Source organism: Sinohyriopsis cumingii, chromosome 17 (genome assembly GCF_028554795.1).
Source record: "Sinohyriopsis cumingii isolate HCF-2022 chromosome 17, ASM2855479v2, whole genome shotgun sequence".
Lineage (NCBI taxonomy): Eukaryota > Metazoa > Mollusca > Bivalvia > Unionida > Unionidae > Sinohyriopsis > Sinohyriopsis cumingii.
The window spans coordinates 59,144,572-59,161,892 of NC_142977.1; the positions used below are offsets into that span (position 1 = coordinate 59,144,572).

The 17,321-nt window shown below is 34.8% G+C and overlaps 5 non-coding genes across 5 annotated transcripts; 3 read left to right on the plus strand and 2 right to left on the minus strand.

The window, feature by feature from the left end:
• Positions 1-319: 319 nt before the first annotated feature.
• Trnaq-uug (transfer RNA glutamine (anticodon UUG)) lies at positions 320-391 on the minus strand. Its single transcript has one exon. It is a non-coding gene; the product is annotated as a tRNA-Gln (tRNA).
• A 1,101-nt stretch (positions 392-1,492) lies between these two features.
• On the minus strand, positions 1,493-1,564 carry Trnaq-cug (transfer RNA glutamine (anticodon CUG)). The gene has a single exon. It is a non-coding gene; the product is annotated as a tRNA-Gln (tRNA).
• Positions 1,565-8,543: 6,979 nt separating this feature from the next.
• On the plus strand, positions 8,544-8,615 carry Trnaq-uug (transfer RNA glutamine (anticodon UUG)). The gene has a single exon. It is a non-coding gene; the product is annotated as a tRNA-Gln (tRNA).
• Positions 8,616-10,703: 2,088 nt separating this feature from the next.
• Trnaq-cug (transfer RNA glutamine (anticodon CUG)) lies at positions 10,704-10,775 on the plus strand. Its single transcript has one exon. It is a non-coding gene; the product is annotated as a tRNA-Gln (tRNA).
• A 1,146-nt stretch (positions 10,776-11,921) lies between these two features.
• On the plus strand, positions 11,922-11,993 carry Trnaq-uug (transfer RNA glutamine (anticodon UUG)). Its single transcript has one exon. It is a non-coding gene; the product is annotated as a tRNA-Gln (tRNA).
• The last annotated feature ends 5,328 nt before the right edge of the window (positions 11,994-17,321 follow it).

Sequence of the window (17,321 nt, forward strand, 5' to 3'; positions counted from 1 at the left end):
CCCGCATCCGAGGCAGACGTTCTAACCACTAGACCACTGGAGCGGTCCGACAACGTAAGCGTCTAAGAATAGCTTTCAATTTCTAGGTTATCCTTGTCCTTTGACGGCAAGTGAAAAATTAAGAAAACAAGGTCGTAATTACAAAATTTCTAAGTGTTAAAATCGTAATGTAGTTGAAGAGGATTTACGTAATATATAGTTGTAAGTACGAATTACTGAGTTGTAAGTAAGGGACTGTAAGTCGCTTCTTCTTCTGTACATTCGCCTCCTGTTCCACATGAAACTTTGAGAAAAGTAATTCAATAAAATGAAAGAACCTCGGTTCCACCGAGATTTGAACTCGGATTGCTGGATTCAAAGTCCAGAGTGCTAACCATTACACCATGGAACCTATCGGTTACAACGGGTCATCTTCTAAAAACTTATTAGTAGGTTGTAGTATATGCGTATTCTTTACTGTTTTGCTAAAACATGTGCATGAGGTAGTAGGAGCGAGGCGATAATACTCAATAGGAAGAGAACGATTCCAGTATCCAATGGCACTGACACGCGGAAACCGCAATATGTCTGTGTGTGACGGGTTCGCACACACTGGCCGCTGAATGGAAAAGTAAAAATAAATATACACACATTTGGCGGGAAACGCTTTACAACGCAGGTTTATTCGTTTCCTATCACCATCATATACGTGAATCAGAGGAATAATTTAGCGGTGAGTACCCTGTGGACACCAACTTTTGGTGTCCGCAATATAAAATGTGTCATTAACGAAGGTTTATGCTTTGAATCGGTGTCCATAACGCAATAAATTTGAGTACAGAGAGAGAGAGAGAGAACAACTATAAAAGAAAAAGATCATATTTATACAACAACAATCAGATCGTAAAGTGTACCTCTTAATACTTTGCACATTAGTGACTTTTCTAATAAATGTGTACGAAAACAGTTTCTAAGGTATCGAGGGCTGGTCAGTATCAGTGTCGTCATGGTAGAGGTCACGTGATAGAACAGTGATTCGCTATTTAAATCCGACATCGACTAATATATATGCATATATTCATAATGAAACACATATAGTGCAGTGTAATTGACTCCTCGCGTAGAAAAGTGAGAAGAGGTAAGGGTCCGCAGCCAATATCAAGACATAAAGGAATGTGTTTACGTTGCGCAATTCTTTAATTGCAATTAATAAATCAAAGTCGAAATTACAAGATATCTTTTTTTTAAAAATCGTAATATAGATACAAAGAATTAGCGAGATTCCTCTTTTCAAGTGAGCATTATTGAATTGACAGCAAAGGGCACTAAGTTGCATCTCTATTGCGAAACTAGATTCCTATTTCGCACTAACCCATTTCCAAGCAATAGTGTATGTCGTTAAATAGGTACATACAATGTATCCTCTCATATCCGCTTATACTACTGTACATTTGTCTTCTGTTCGACATAAAACTTTAAGAAAAAGTATTTATAGGATTAAAAAGTTAAACTTAGGTTCCACCGAGATTTGAACTCGGATTGCTGGATTCAGAGTCCAGAGTGCTAACCATTACACCATGGAACCTATCGATGACACAGGGTCATATTCCAAAAACATATTAGGAGGTAGTAATATATCTGTATTATATCAGCTTACCGTTTTACTCCTTGTGTTCATTTATATTACCGATAAGTTGAATTCATGTTGTCAGGGATTTCGTCTTACTTTATTGATAAAACGTTACACTCCTGCAAGAGACACACACACACACACACACACACACAGATATATATATATATATATATATATATATATATATATATATATATATATATATATATATATATATATATATATATATATATATATATACCAGTATGACATTACTAAAAGTGTATATGTAGAATAAAAGTGAAATGACTAAAAGATTAGTACTATTACGTTCGAGTGGAATGTATGTTAAATTAGTAAGATACATTGAAATATCTTAAAGTGATTAAATAAACTGAAATTATGCTGGCTAATGTAAGATTAAGTAATAAAGTTCACTTATGACTATCAGGCTTAATTTAGGCAGATCAATACTCTATATATAAATAATGATATAGTATGCTTTTCCCGAGATTTTAAAGTTCTAAATATGTCATTATTTAACCATCAAGGCGATATTTCTTCTATCTACCTGCCTGTGTGAGAACCTCGAGTATGGGACTCTGTCTTGAAATCATATCCACACCAGTTTCCTCAGGAAGCCCATTGAAAATGACATTGTTTTATTGATGGAATTTGAGTCCTTTAACCGTCTTGAGTTTGGAACACTCATTACTAAAATTAGCACGTGACTCTTTGGTGCAGAATTGAAAGCACATGTTTCAAACATATACAGGTCCAGAAAATGTCGCGGCTCATATCCTTTCCTCTACACAAACGCTGACATCCAGATTTCATCTATACTGATCAATATAGGTTTCATATATACTTACTTGTGAATCTCTCTCTCTCTCTCTCTCTCTCTCTCTCTCTCTCTCTCTCTCTCTCTCTCTGCTGAGTGATTAAGACATTTAAATTATGGAATATACCTTGTCCATTGTTCGAAGGCACAATTACATTAGGGAAAGAGGCCAAATGTAGAATTTCATCTCAGGTTCATAAATAAAATAGTTTTGTGAGGGTCAATGTATCAGATATAACTAATTAGCAAATAAAATATAAACATTTTCATGGGTTTTTGCTCATAGCAAGAGCAAGGAACTTATTTTATTGCCCGCAAAATAAATTCTCCGAAAAGTGAGCATTTTTGTACAGTGTATATATTGAATACAGATCCAACTCAAGGGTTCTACGTATGAGAGCAGGGAAGACATCCGAAAAGCCATATGGACGTCATAGAAATATCAAGAAAAAGTATCCAAACATCTATATGTCGCGTGGTGGATAGCTTATCAAAGGGTTAGAGGCCAGAATGGGTGTCCGGGGACCCATAGGTTATTGAATGAGACAAAAGACCCTTTTCCGTACTACTAGTGGATTTCATAGAAGAAATATAAAAAACTATGTATAAGAGAATATTGTTTACAGATGATTAGTATGTATTACTGGGTGAAATTGGGAAACTACACTAAAAACTCACATGTCTCAGTTACATGTAACATTGTTTAATTTTATCTAAATTCTAATAATGAACATGTATCTACACTTCTCAGATGTGAATCGATACCATTATCATAATCAGTTAATTTAGAGCCACATTCAGCGTTTTCTTTGATGTTTCTTTTACAAAAGTTAATCAGAATATACTTTATACCTTAAACAACAAAGCTACTTCATTTGCCTTCTAAAAATTGAATAACGATATTCCCAGTCGGGTTACAGTTCTTTTCATATTTAGTGTCAATATAATTACAACTCGTGACGTGTTCCCACTGCACATTTACACTTCCTGTGTACATAAGATAAGGCAACTATGTACACTGATAGATAGAAGCCTGGGGCAATATGATTAAATTCAAATCTCCTCTGCCTTACGTGAAGATCTGAGAGCGACCGCTAAGAGGTCATCTTCTACTAATTTTGGAATTAGCCAATGGAAATGCAGCTTTCAGAAATTTTAAATTTCCAATCTTTCGGCCCACCATGATGATCTTTAGCACACCGCACAGTCTCCGAAACGCGAAGGTTTAAGACTTCATCTGGTTGGCTGATAAAATTAGTGATTTTGATAATAACATAAGACATCAGAACATGGAACCTAAAAGGCCGTTGTCAGATCTTGGCGTAGAACAGTGGAGACAATTTTTATAAGTGTCTCATCAACACATGCTACATCGGTTCCATGGTGTAATGGTTAGCACTCTGGACTTTGAATCCACCGATCCGAGTTCAAATCTCGGTGGAACCTAGGTTTTTTATTTTTATTCAAATACTTTTCTCAAAGTTTCATGTGGAACAGGAGGCGAATGTACAGAAGAAGGAGAAGCGACTTACAGCCCCTTACTTACAACTCAGTAATTCGTACTTACAACTATATATTATCTAAATCCTCTTCAACTTCATTACGATTTTTGCACTTAGAAATTTTGTAATTACGACTTTGTTTTCTTAATTGTTCACTTATCGTCAAAGGACAAGGATAACCTAGAAATTGAAAGCTTGCGTTGTCGAACCGCTCCAGTGGCCTAGTGGTTAGAGCGCCCGCCTCGGATGCGGGAGATCGTGGGTTTGATCCCCGGCCACATCATACCAAAGACTTACAAAAAAGGTACTAACAGCTGCCTCGCTAGTCGCACAGCATTAAGAGGTTAGTTTTAGGACTGTTCGGCCTGGTGTCAGGATAATGTGTCTGGGTGGAACATCATGCTACATGTCTGCAGCATGATGCCCCAGTGCTAGACATCACTATAAACTGCCACATTGCAGGCATCGTAGCGATATGACTGAATTTATTTTAAAGCTACGTTAAAAATCTAAACCGGACACACACGTTGTCGGAAATATGGCAGGCATATATGGAGGGGGATTACCGGAATAATTATATGCGTGTATTTACTAATCTTCTATGATGCATTATTGTAAATGGCTGCTTGCAAATGATACTTTCATAATTCTATCAATGTATATTGTATTTTCATTGATGCAAATTGTACGTGGCAGTTTGTAAGTGCTACTTTCCTTCTGCGTTATTGTAAATGACTGCTTGCAAGTGCTACATTCATAATTCTAGTCAAGAATTTTCTAATTTTCATTGATGCAAGCTGTAAATGGTTGCTTGCAAGTTTTTCGATCTACTTTCCTTCTGCGTTATTGTATCTTGCGATTTGCCGACAACTGAATTGATTCCGTAGTTTGTCGTATGACAAACGCAATGTCAGTTACTACAAACTTTGTATATTCTGTTTTTGAACTTTACAATTACATCATTCCAACTGCTGTTTTCATACAGATTTGGTCCTGCAACAATGTAAATACTAAGTTTTATCAGTATCGTCTTTGTTGTCCATCTCGTGTCTCTCTAAATTTCTAATTTTTTTCCTTTACGGCATTCATTTTATGTCGATAACTCTTTAACTCCCCTTTTTTAAGGTGTACGTTAGCAACACAGTTTTAATCGTCTCTAAAACCATATGCTTTCTCGAAGATCTAAGCGATTTATAGCACCTTACGAAAACAAAAACGCATCCACAACAACAGGGTGGTCCATCTTTTTCAACCCCAGTTTTGACGCACTGAAGTATTTACCTTCAAAGTTTAAGAAATCTACTTCTTAGTGTCATCTCTCATTACTTGGAAACATTAGTTATTTTAGCAAAGTAAGGATCAGAAATAACAATGATATATTCCCTCGTAATCTCCTTAACGAGTATTCATCGGACGAACCCTGGTTGTAAGGATTGTATTGTACGTCACCCATTTTGACGCACCTCACAAACGTCTTTCTTTTCCTGTGATAATATTGTACATAAGCTCCCGCGAAAATAAAATAATTCAGATCAACATCAATAGCACATAAAAAAGTTTATAGGTAAAATGACATTAAAAACAATTAATCATTCCTTACAGGTGTTATTATTCTTATCATGATCTTCATTTTGGGACATATTTTGCCGCAAAAAAAACCCCCAAATAATCAAACTGTTGAAAATCATGTTCGTATCATGATAAAAGTATTTACTTGCGATTAGAAGTATTGGATTTAGTGTACAGTTGTTCTCAAATACTTAATTTGCATTGTTAATGTACGGAACCTTAACCTTTGAATGTATTTATATATATAAAAAACAAAAACAAAAAAAGCTTTAAAACTACCTTGCATCCATTAAAACATTTGTCTCTAAAACTGAAAATAATCAGAGACAAAAGATTTTACAGGAGATTTTACTTTTATTTTTTTTGTAATTCTTGCCATTATCAAACCAATTAAAATTAATAATTTGGTTCAAGAATTTTGCAAATATAAAGATAGGACCCTTAGGATGTAATTATTCAGCTGCTCTATGTCATATTAAAGACTTAAGAAAGAAGCTTTAAAGATATTTTGAAATATGAATGTTGCTGTCGATGAGTGTGTTTTGGGACGGTCTTCAGCAAGTATCAACAAAAGAATAAACTCTAATGATCTTGCTCGATAATTATACAGGGTAGAATTTTACAGATCGCTGTCTTTTCATTTGGTTTTGTTCTATTTAATCGCCTACATGTATCATGGGTAGTTGAGGGTGTTTTGGGACAGTCTTTTGCTGTCCTAGGGTAGTCATGGCGTCTTTTATTTGGTGATAATTACCAATATGGGATACACTATATATTTTAAAAAACTCTCCTGATCTTACTCGATAATTATACAATCCAGGATTTTACTGATCACTGTCTTTTATAAGGTTTGATTCAATATAATGGTATACATGTATCCTGGGTAGGTGAGAGAGTTTTCGGACAGTCTTGAGATAGCCCCATTACTTTCAGGGTGACAGATAGAAAAATTAAACTATTGAATGTCTACTTCCTGCATACGTTGTTGGAAATAATCAAACATAAAATTTGCTGACAGATTTGGGGAGGCAAACAAGTGTTAAAACATTGCCTAAACTTTTAGAACACGTTTTGCTTTAATATTCTTTAAAGGAATTGGCTATGAAAAGCTTGAGGACGCATACATTATGGTCAACAAGTGTTGCTTGCTTGACTTTGTGTTAGGTAAAGAACCGAGAGTCTACCATTTTTCTATTAGATGGCTTGTCAAATGGTCAAATGCAGGAATAGGTTGCAGATGTGCCTTAGATATCTTCTGATTGGGATTTCCTACCATTTGACAAGTGTAAGATGAGCTAAGGTACTTAAAAACATCACTTTAATTTTCAGCAAATAAAAACGATTCAGGATCTTGTGATATGTCTTACTGACACCAAATGACCAGCTTAAGGGGTTTTATGGGCTATACTATGCATGTCCTGTCCATATGCCTTCGGAACAACACTTTCACCAGCAGGTGCATCGGTTGCCGCCATTTTCTCATAATGAACCCATTTTTCACAAAGTAATAAACTGGTACTTGTGTGGCTTTAATTTTTAAAACCGAGACTTGTGTCTTCTCTGAGGAATACTACTTGGTGGCCTATAACTCACATTAAACTGACTTGCATACTTATAAAGTAGCTGTTACTTTCTGCTCAGATATCTTACAACTGCAGTCAGAAATTGGCTAGTGGTTTCTATCATTCTGTGAAGAAACTAACTTACTTGTGAATCTCTCTCTCTCTCTCTCTCTCTCTCTCTCTCTCTCTCTCTTTGCTGAGTGATTAAGACATTTAAATTATGGAATATACCTTGTCCATTGTTCGAAGGCACAATTACATTAGGGAAAGAGGCCAAATGTAGAATTTCATCTCAGGTTCATAAATAAAATAGTTTTGTGAGGGTCAATGTATCAGATATAACTAATTAGCAAATAAAATATAAACATTTTCATGGGTTTTTGCTCATAGCAAGAGCAAGGAACTTATTTTATTGCCCGCAAAATAAATTCTCCGAAAAGTGAGCATTTTTGTACAGTGTATATATTGAATACAGATCCAACTCAAGGGTTCTACGTATGAGAGCAGGGAAGACATCCGAAAAGCCATATGGACGTCATAGAAAAATCAAGAAAAAGTATCCAAACATCTATATGTCGCGTGGTGGATAGCTTATCAAAGGGTTAGAGGCCAGAATGGGTGTCCGGGGACCCATAGGTTATTGAATGAGACAAAAGACCCTTTTCCGTACTACTAGTGGATTTCATAGAAGAAATATAAAAAACTATGTATAAGAGAATATTGTTTACAGATGATTAGTATGTATTACTGGGTGAAATTGGGAAACTACACTAAAGACTCACATCTCTCAGTTACATGTAACATTGTTTAATTTTATCTAAATTCTAATAATGAACATGTATCTACACTTCTCAGATGTGGATCGATACCATTATCATAATCAGTTAATTTAGAGCCACATTCAGCGTTTTCTTTGATGTTTCTTTTACAAAAGTTAATCAGAATGTACTTTATACCTTAAACAACAAAGGTACTTCATTTGCCTTCTAAAAATTGAATAAGAATATTCCCAGTCGGGTTACAGTTCTTTTCATATTTAGTGTCAATATAATTACAACTCGTGACGTGTTCCCACTGCATAGTTACACTTCCTGTATACATAAGATAAGGCAACTATGTACACTGATAGATACAAGCCTGGGGCAATCTGATTAAATTCAAATCTCCTCTGTCTGACGTGAAGATCTGAGAGCGACCTCTAAGAGGTCATATTCTACTAATTTTGGAATTAGCCAATGGAAATGCAGCTTTCAGAAATTTTAAATTTCCAATCTTTCGGCCCACCACGACGATCTTTAGCACACCGCACAGTCTCCGAAACGCGAAGGTGTAAGACTTCATCTGGTTGGCTGGTAAAATTAGCGATTTTGCTAATAACATAAATCATCAGAACATGGCCCCTAAATGGCCGCTGTCAGAACTTGGCGTAGAACAGTGGAGACACTTTTTACAAGTGTCTTGTCGACACATGCTACAATGGTTCCATGGTGTAATGGTTAGCACTCTGGACTTTGAATCCAGCGATCCGAGTTCAAATCTCGGTGGAACCTTGAATATTATTTTAAGTTCTTTCTTATTTACATTAATTTAAAGACTTTATTTTATTTTTGTAAATCCTAATGCGAAAGATGAGGTGGGTGTATGCAAATTGAAGCGAATATGATCCCTATGTGTGTCTATTTCGTCATACAACATAGTTTGAAAACCGGTTAGTTCAACAAAGTATGAATAAATTGTCACAATTGTTGAGTTACAAATTAAAAATAAAACAAGCTCGATGCTAAAATGAAGTATGACAATTTCTTCATATTGTCGGAGGATCATCAGCTCTGTCTCTATGTAAGTGTCAGTTACATGGTTGTTTGTTCATACATATATAGACCTTTCCATAGCCCTTGGATTTTTCAAAGAAATTTCCGTACGCCCTTGGATTTTTCAACGACCTCACCATACGTCATTGGATTTTTCAACGACCTTTCCATATTTCCTCGGATTTTTCAAGTCTTCGCAGTAATTTACAAAAAATGTTTAATTTTGTTCGCTGAAAATGTCTCCGAAACAACAAATAAACCCTGATCTATTCGGACTACCTCGACAGTTTCTACGAAGATAATGACTGTACGATTGACCTAGAGCTTACGAATGAAAAAGTAGTTAGATGCATTCGCAATTTCTCGGACAATCCTTCTTTCGCAAACAGGTGAGGTGATCCGACTGCAGTTATCGGCATATATTCCAAGGTGTGATCAATAGGATTGACCTCGAAATTGAGAATTTAAAAGGCGCGGCCTGCTGGTTATCACGTGATCTTTTGCCATTACGGTACCGATATCGCCCAGCGCTCCATACTGTAAGGACAATGATATCGATATCAGATGCCGGTGGGCCGGATTGTTTTTCAATCTGAGGAGACTACAGCCGAAGACGAAGTTAAAGGAAATTATTGTTTTGGTTACCAAGAGGATACCATCACCGTGAATGGCCAAACCCACCTGGCAGTGGACAAGATCACCTGTCTTGGCAGTAGCAGTCGCGTGCAGTCCAAAGCGATGATGAGACAAATGCCAGAATTGCCAAAGCAAGAGTGGCCTGTGGAATCTCACGAGCAGATGTGTTCAGTTCACAAAACTCACGGTACTAATTCAGTTCCCATAGTAAACCTATGTAAACACCATGATATTTAAAATTCAACAACTTAAAGATTGTGAGTGCTCATAATCAAACCTACATTTATAAGTATAGTCAAACCTATATTTATCGGTACAGATGAAATCTGGATGTCAGCTTTTGTGCAGATGAAAGGATATGAGCCGCAGCATTTTCTGGACCAGTATGTGTTTGAAACATGTGCTTTCAATTCCGCACCAAAGAGTCAGGTGCGAATTTTAGTAATGAGTGTTCCAAACTCAAGACGGTAAAAGGACTTAAATTCCATCAATAAAATAATGTCATTTTCAATGGGCTTCCTAAAGAAACTCATCTGGATATGATTTCAAGACAGAGTCCCAGACTCTGAGGTTTTCACGTAGACAGGAATATAGAAGAAATATCGCCTTGATGGTTAAATGATGACATATTTAGAACTTTAAAATCTCGGGAAAAACATACTATATCATTATTTATATATAGAGTATTGATCTGCCTAAATTTAGCCTGATAGTCATAAGTGAACTTTATAACTTGATTTTAAATTAGCCAGCATAATTTCATTTTATTTAATCACTTTTAGATATTTCAATGTATCTTACTAATTTAACATACATTCCACTCGAACGTAATAGTACTAATCTTTTAGGCATTTCACTTTTAATCTTCATATACACTTTTATTATTTTCATAGATATATATATATATATATATATATATATATATATATATATATATATATATATATATATATATATATATATATATATATATATATATATATACATATTCATCTGTGTTTGTGTGCATGTTTGTGTGTATTACAGGAGTGTAACGTTTTATCAATAAAGTAAGACGAAATCTCTGACAACATGAATGCACCTTATCGGTAATATAAATGAACACAAGGGAGTCCAACGGTAAGCTGATATAATACTGATATATTACTACCTCCTAACATGTTTTTGGAATATGACCCTGTATCATCGATAGGTTCCATGGTGTAATGGTTAGCACTCTGGACTCTGAATCCAGCAATCCGAGTTCAAATCTCGGTAGAACCTAAGTTTATCTTTTTAATCCTAAAAATACCTTTTCTTAAAGTTTTATGTCGAACAGAAGACAAATGTACAATAGTAGAAGTGAGTATGAGAGGATACATTGTATGTACCTATTTAACGACATACAGTATTGCTTGGAAATGGGTTAGTGCGAAATATGAATCTAGTTTCGCAATAGAGTTGCAACCTAGTGCTCCTTGCTGACAATTCAATAATTCGCACTTAAAAAGGGGAATCTCGCAAATTCTTTGCAACTACATTACGATTTGAAAACAAAGATATCTTGTAATTTCGACTTTGATTTATTAATTGCAATTAAAGAATTGCGCAACGTAAACACATTTCCTTTATGTCTTGATATTGGCTGCGGACCGTTACCTCTTTCTCACTTTTCTAGGCGAGGAGTCAATTACACTGCACTATATGTGTTTCATTATCAATATATGCATATATTAGTCGATATCGATTTTAAATAGCGAATCCCTTTTCTATAATGTGACCTCTACCATGACAACACTGATACTGACCAGCACTCGATACCTTAGAAACTGTATTCGTACACATTTATTATAAATGTCACTAATGTGCAAAGTGTTAAGAGGTACACTTTACGATCACATTGTTGTTATACAAATATGATCTTTTTCTTTTATAGTTGTTCTCTCTCTCTCTCTCTCTCTCTCTCTCTCTCTCTCTCTCTCTCTCTCTCTCCCCCACTCTGTGTATTCCAATTTAATGCGTTATGGACACGGATTCAAAGCATAAACCTTCTTGATGGAAACATTTTATATTGCGGACACCAAAAGTTGGTGTCCACAGGGTACTCACCGCTAAATTATTCCTCTGATTCACGTATATGATGGTGATAGGAAAAGAACAAACCTGCGTTGTAAAGCGTTTCCCGCCAAATGTGTGTATATTTATTTTTACTTTTCCATTCAGCAGCCAGTGTGTGCGAACCCGTCACACACATACATATTGCGGTTTGCGCATGTCCTTGCCATTGGATACTGGAATAGCTCTCTTCCTATTGAGTATTATCGCCTCGCTCCTACTACCTCATGCACATGTTTTAGCAAAACAGTAAAGAATACGCATATACTACAACCTACTAATAAGTTTTGAGAAGATGACCCGTTGTAACCTATAGGTTCCATGGTGTAATGGTTAGCACTCTGGACTTTGAATCCAGCAATCCGAGTTCAAATCTCGGTGGAACCTAGGTTTTTTATTTTTATTCAAAAGACTTCCGGTTATGACATCAGAAGGAAAACACGTTTGATGATCGCTCCGTGAATTTTCCAGTTTTTTTCCTTTAATAGACATTTTTGCTGTTTTAATTTGTTACAGGTACGTTGATAAGATTTGTGTGATCGCATTCATATATAAGTGAGATATATTTTGAGTGTGTGGATAACTTTATCCACCACACAATATATTATTTTCTGTGACAATGAATACAAAGCCTGGTCGTGCTGCACGTGCAGCACAAGGAGCTGACTCACACTCTAATGACACCAGTGGAATAGCTAACAATAAGAATGGCATGTCGAGTAACATTGATAGACAGACAGGAGCTTCTCGTCGTTTTGGGAAAGAATGTACCGTGGTGATTGATGTAAAGGATGTGAAGAAAATAAAGGCAAGTGATATTGTTAGAAGTGTAGAAGAATTAACCGGAGATATGTCGGTCTATGCAGTTGTGCCCAAAGGTGCAAATTTGTATGAGGTCACACTACCGAGCAAGGAAGTAGCATATAATACCTTGTGTGGAATTGATATTGGAAGTGAACACTTTGATTGTACTCTACTATATTCAGACACTATTATAGTGTCAATTCTTCATTTACCAGCATACATCAATGATGATGATATAAGTATGAAGCTCGGTGAATACGGAGTAGAACTTCTTTCTCCCATTCAACGCAGATATTATCCTGGAACTAGTGTGGCTGATGGGACTCGTTATGTCAAATGTAAATTTCCACAGCAGGTAAAATCCTTGCCTTACAGTCTGAAATTTCAGACTGTTAATGGTCAACAATACTTTAGAGTATTACATGATAATCAAGTTAAGGTATGTTCTAGATGTCTAGATCCGGGACATGTTATAAAAGACTGCCCTGATTTTGTATGCTACAAGTGTGAGGAGCAAGGCCATGTAGCAAAAAATTGCACAAGGCAAAGATGTGATAGTTGTGGAAGTTTTCCTCTTATGTGTACATGCAGGATATGCGACAAATGCCACAAAGAGGCGCAAACATGTATGTGTTACAGAGAGGCCATTGCAGGCATGCATTCGCAAGTTGATGATGATACGAGGGAAGACATATTGGAGTTACCGAGTGACGAAGATGATAAAGAAGAAATTGAGAATGCAAAAAAAGATAATGAGAGTGGAGAAAGTGGGGAAGAAAAAGAAAGAAGTGGAGTTGATATGACCAATGTAGAAATAGAGGAAGTAAACAACAATCATACAATTGGAGATGGATCGGGGACAGATTCAGATGATGACAGGAAGATGGCTGCAGACGTTGTTGAAAGATCAAACGAATCACGTACATGTCAAGAAAACGGTACTAATATCGAAAATTTCAAAGTAGTACAAAGGAGAAGGAGAAGGTTTAATCCAGTACCTAACATGAAATTGAATAACATGCGACGAACACCTATTAAGAAATGATCAAACACTCAACATTTTTTAATACTTTCAATACACTCATCATAATCATGGCTTTAAATATTGTATCTCTAAATGTAAATGGCTTGCGTAATTTGAATAAACTAAAGTCTGTTTTAGAAATATTTAAAGAGAAAAGAGGCCATATTTTATTATTGCAAGAAACCTTTTGGGATGATGAGTTTGTTGAAAGTGTTAGAGAAAATGAGACTTGGAATGGTGACATATTTTATAGTAATGCAGACAATAGGAGGGCAGGTGTTGCTGTTTTAGTAGTGAGAGAATTGAGAAATCAGGTGACACAAGAAATTATTGAAAAGGGTAGGATTTTACATCTTAAAATAGCTATTGATGATAAAGTGATTGATTTAATCAATATTTATGCTCCAAATGTTGTGAAGGAAAGGTTTAACTTTTTCATGAAGCTAAATACATATTTACATAACAGTACTAGTGATAGCACTATCCTGGCTGGTGATTTTAATACAACTTTAGCAGGTATTGATCGACATAACAAAGCCTTACATATTGATGATGTAGCAGTGCGTGAACTTTATAAAATTATTCATGATAGGAATATTACCGATTTATGGAGATCACGAAATCCTAGTACTCGTAGTTTCTCCAGAAAACAAGTTGTACTAGGCGAAATGAAGCAGAGTAGAATAGATTATTTTTTGATTTCCTCAAAATTGCATTCCAATGTGCAAAATATTTATTATGCAGATACATCCTTTAGTGATCATTCTTTTGTATACCTTAAACTAAATACCTGCAAAGTGGAAACAGGGCCCGGATTATGGATACTAAACAACAATGTTCTTTTTGAGGAAAAATATGTACAAAGAGTGAAATCAATTCTTACCGAAGGAAAAACTGACGAAATGTATTTCAGGGAACCACTCATTTGGTGGGATAATGTAAAATACAAAATTAAAAAATTTTCCCAAGTATACTGTACAAGAAGAAATAAGGAAAGATTACAAGAATACTTTACATTGCAAAATAAATTAAAATCATTTTCAAAAAAAGTCGCAAATAAAGAATCATATGACATTAACAAATATGAAGAACTAAAACATCAGCTAAGTGACTATGAAACTGATTTTTGTCGGGGTGCTATTTTGAGATCTAAGGCGAAATGGGCAATTGAAAGCGATAGAAATACTAAATACTTTCTAAATCTTGAGAAATATCGACACAACAAAAATGTAATCAATGAATTGATTGATGATGATGGTGTAATTATTTCAAATACAACCGGAATCTTAGATGAAATACATCAGTTTTATAGTCATTTATATTCTTCGGTAACTGTTGATGATAATTGTACTGATTCACTTTTAAATTTTGTAAACTGTTCTGTATCTGATGAGGATAAAGATATGTGTGATGCCATAATAACAGTTGATGAAATACATACAGCTATAAAAGGGATGGCTAAAAATAAAAGCCCCGGCCCGGACGGATTGACAGTAGAGTGGTATTGTAAATTTTATGATTGTATATATGATATTCTGTTGCACATCTTTCAGAGTGTTAAGAATGACAATATTATGTCGAGATCAATGAGATTTGGGGTTATATCACTTATTTATAAAAATAAGGGGGATAATAGAAGATTGCAAAATTGGCGTCCTATCAGTTTACTTAATGTAGATTATAAAATTTTGGCAAGGATTTTGTCTACACGTTTAAAAATGGTATTACCCAAAATTATTTCTCAAACTCAGACATGTTGTATAGTTGGGAGAGATATTGCTGATACTATAGTCACTGTAAGAGATATTATAGATATGGTTGAGAGAGACAATCTTGAGGGATATATCTTAAAAATTGATCAAGAAAAAGCGTTTGACAGAGTTTGCCACTCATATCTGATTTCTGTTTTACGAAAGTTCGGTTTTGGTGACAATTTTATTCAGTGGATAAAGATATTTTATAATGAAATTAAAAGTAGTGTTAAATGCAATGGTCATCTAACGAAACCCTTTTTAATTAAAACTTCAGTCAGACAAGGTTGTCCTATATCAGCAATGTTATATGTATTAGCAGCAGAACCCTTAGGACTCGCTATCAAAGCAAATTCCACTATCAAAGGTATTCCACTCCCACTGTCTAGTAATACAAGTAAAGTTTTTCAACATGCAGATGATACAACCTTGACATTAGCGGACACACAATCCATTAATCAATCTTTTAATGTACTTGACTTGTATTGTAAAGGATCTGGTGCAAAGGTGAACAAGGAAAAGACAGAACTTCTGTGTATTGGATCTGGTAAACTTACTGATGATTATTGCAAACAATTACAAATTCAAATGTGTGATCAAGTCATCTTAATTTTGGGAGCTTATGTTGGAAAATGTGCAAAGTTATGTGAGCAACTGAACTGGAATGATAGATTGTCTAAAATTAAAAACTTATTGCAACTGTGGTCAAAGAGATTTTTGACAATACAAGGAAAAGTAACAGTTGTTAATAACTTATTAGTTTCTAGAGTATTGTACATAGTGTCAGTTCAGCCTCTTCCTGATATGATTGCTGATGAATTGAAGCAATTATTTCTCAGATTTATCTGGTCAGGAAAGTCCCATTTGGTTCACTATTATACAATAATTGGTGATAAGCGAAATGGCGGACTACAGTTAACTGATATAAAGATGAAAATGTATGCATTCAGACTAAAATTTTTAAAAAGATACTTTGATGTGAATTGCCATGCTATGTGGAAAAATACCTTTGATCACTTTTTATCTACTGTCCTGAACATGAGGTTGACCAAAGAGTTGTTTCTCATGTCTTTAAATAAGCAACAATTGAATACCCTACCTATATTTTACAGAGAAATGTTTCATGCATGGGAAAAACTTAGAAATAATATCGATACAAATATTGATGTGAGGAATGTTTTTGAACAACCTCTCTTTTTAAATCCTAATATTACATGTGCTGGTAAAACGTTGTTTTTCGCAGAATTTATAGAAGCAGGAATTGTTCGTGTTCAGGATATTACATATGAATTTGTACCCGGAATACTACCTTATAGAGCTATTCAAGAAATGATATACAAATCAAATTCTGAGATCAAAACAGATAAGATAAAAAAAGACTATAATTGCATAATAGAAAGTATACCATTAGGCTGGAGAAATATTGTTGCAACAGAGTCAAAACCCACTCTAACCAATGGGAGAAATAATATGTTTCTCAGAGTTGATACAAAATTATATGACCTCTGTTTATGTACAACACAACTATTTTACAAGCTTTTATGTACGTTGATTTTTCAAGAACCAGCTTCTGTTTCCTTTTGGAGTAAGATATTTAGTTTCGAAAAGCATAAATACTGGAAATTGATACACCTACCTTTCAAGACCCCAGATTGTATAGATTTGGATTACAGAATAATGCACAATCGAATATTTACAAAAGAGAGACTAAAATACTATGGCAAAATTGATAATGACTTATGTCCAGTGTGCCAGTTGGAAACAGAAGATTTATTTCACATGTTTTTGAAATGTCCTGAATTAAGCTCTTTTAAGAATTATATTGTATATATAGTTGAGATTCTTTTTAAAAATTGTAGAGTTGGTGTTCTCAATAGCACTTCTTTTGAACAAATGCTCATGATAGGATATAACAAAGAAACAAAATCAGTAAATAGTTATTTTTTGAACTACATTCTGAGCATTGCTCGATTGTGCATTTACAAAAGAAGAAACATTATGTCTTTATTAGGGAAACAAATAGACATAGAAAGATTGTTCCAATATTTGACCAGAAAATATATATTATATGCGTATCAACATTACAAAGACAAAAATCAGACTTTGATTACGAAGTATTTTGTAAAAGATAATCCT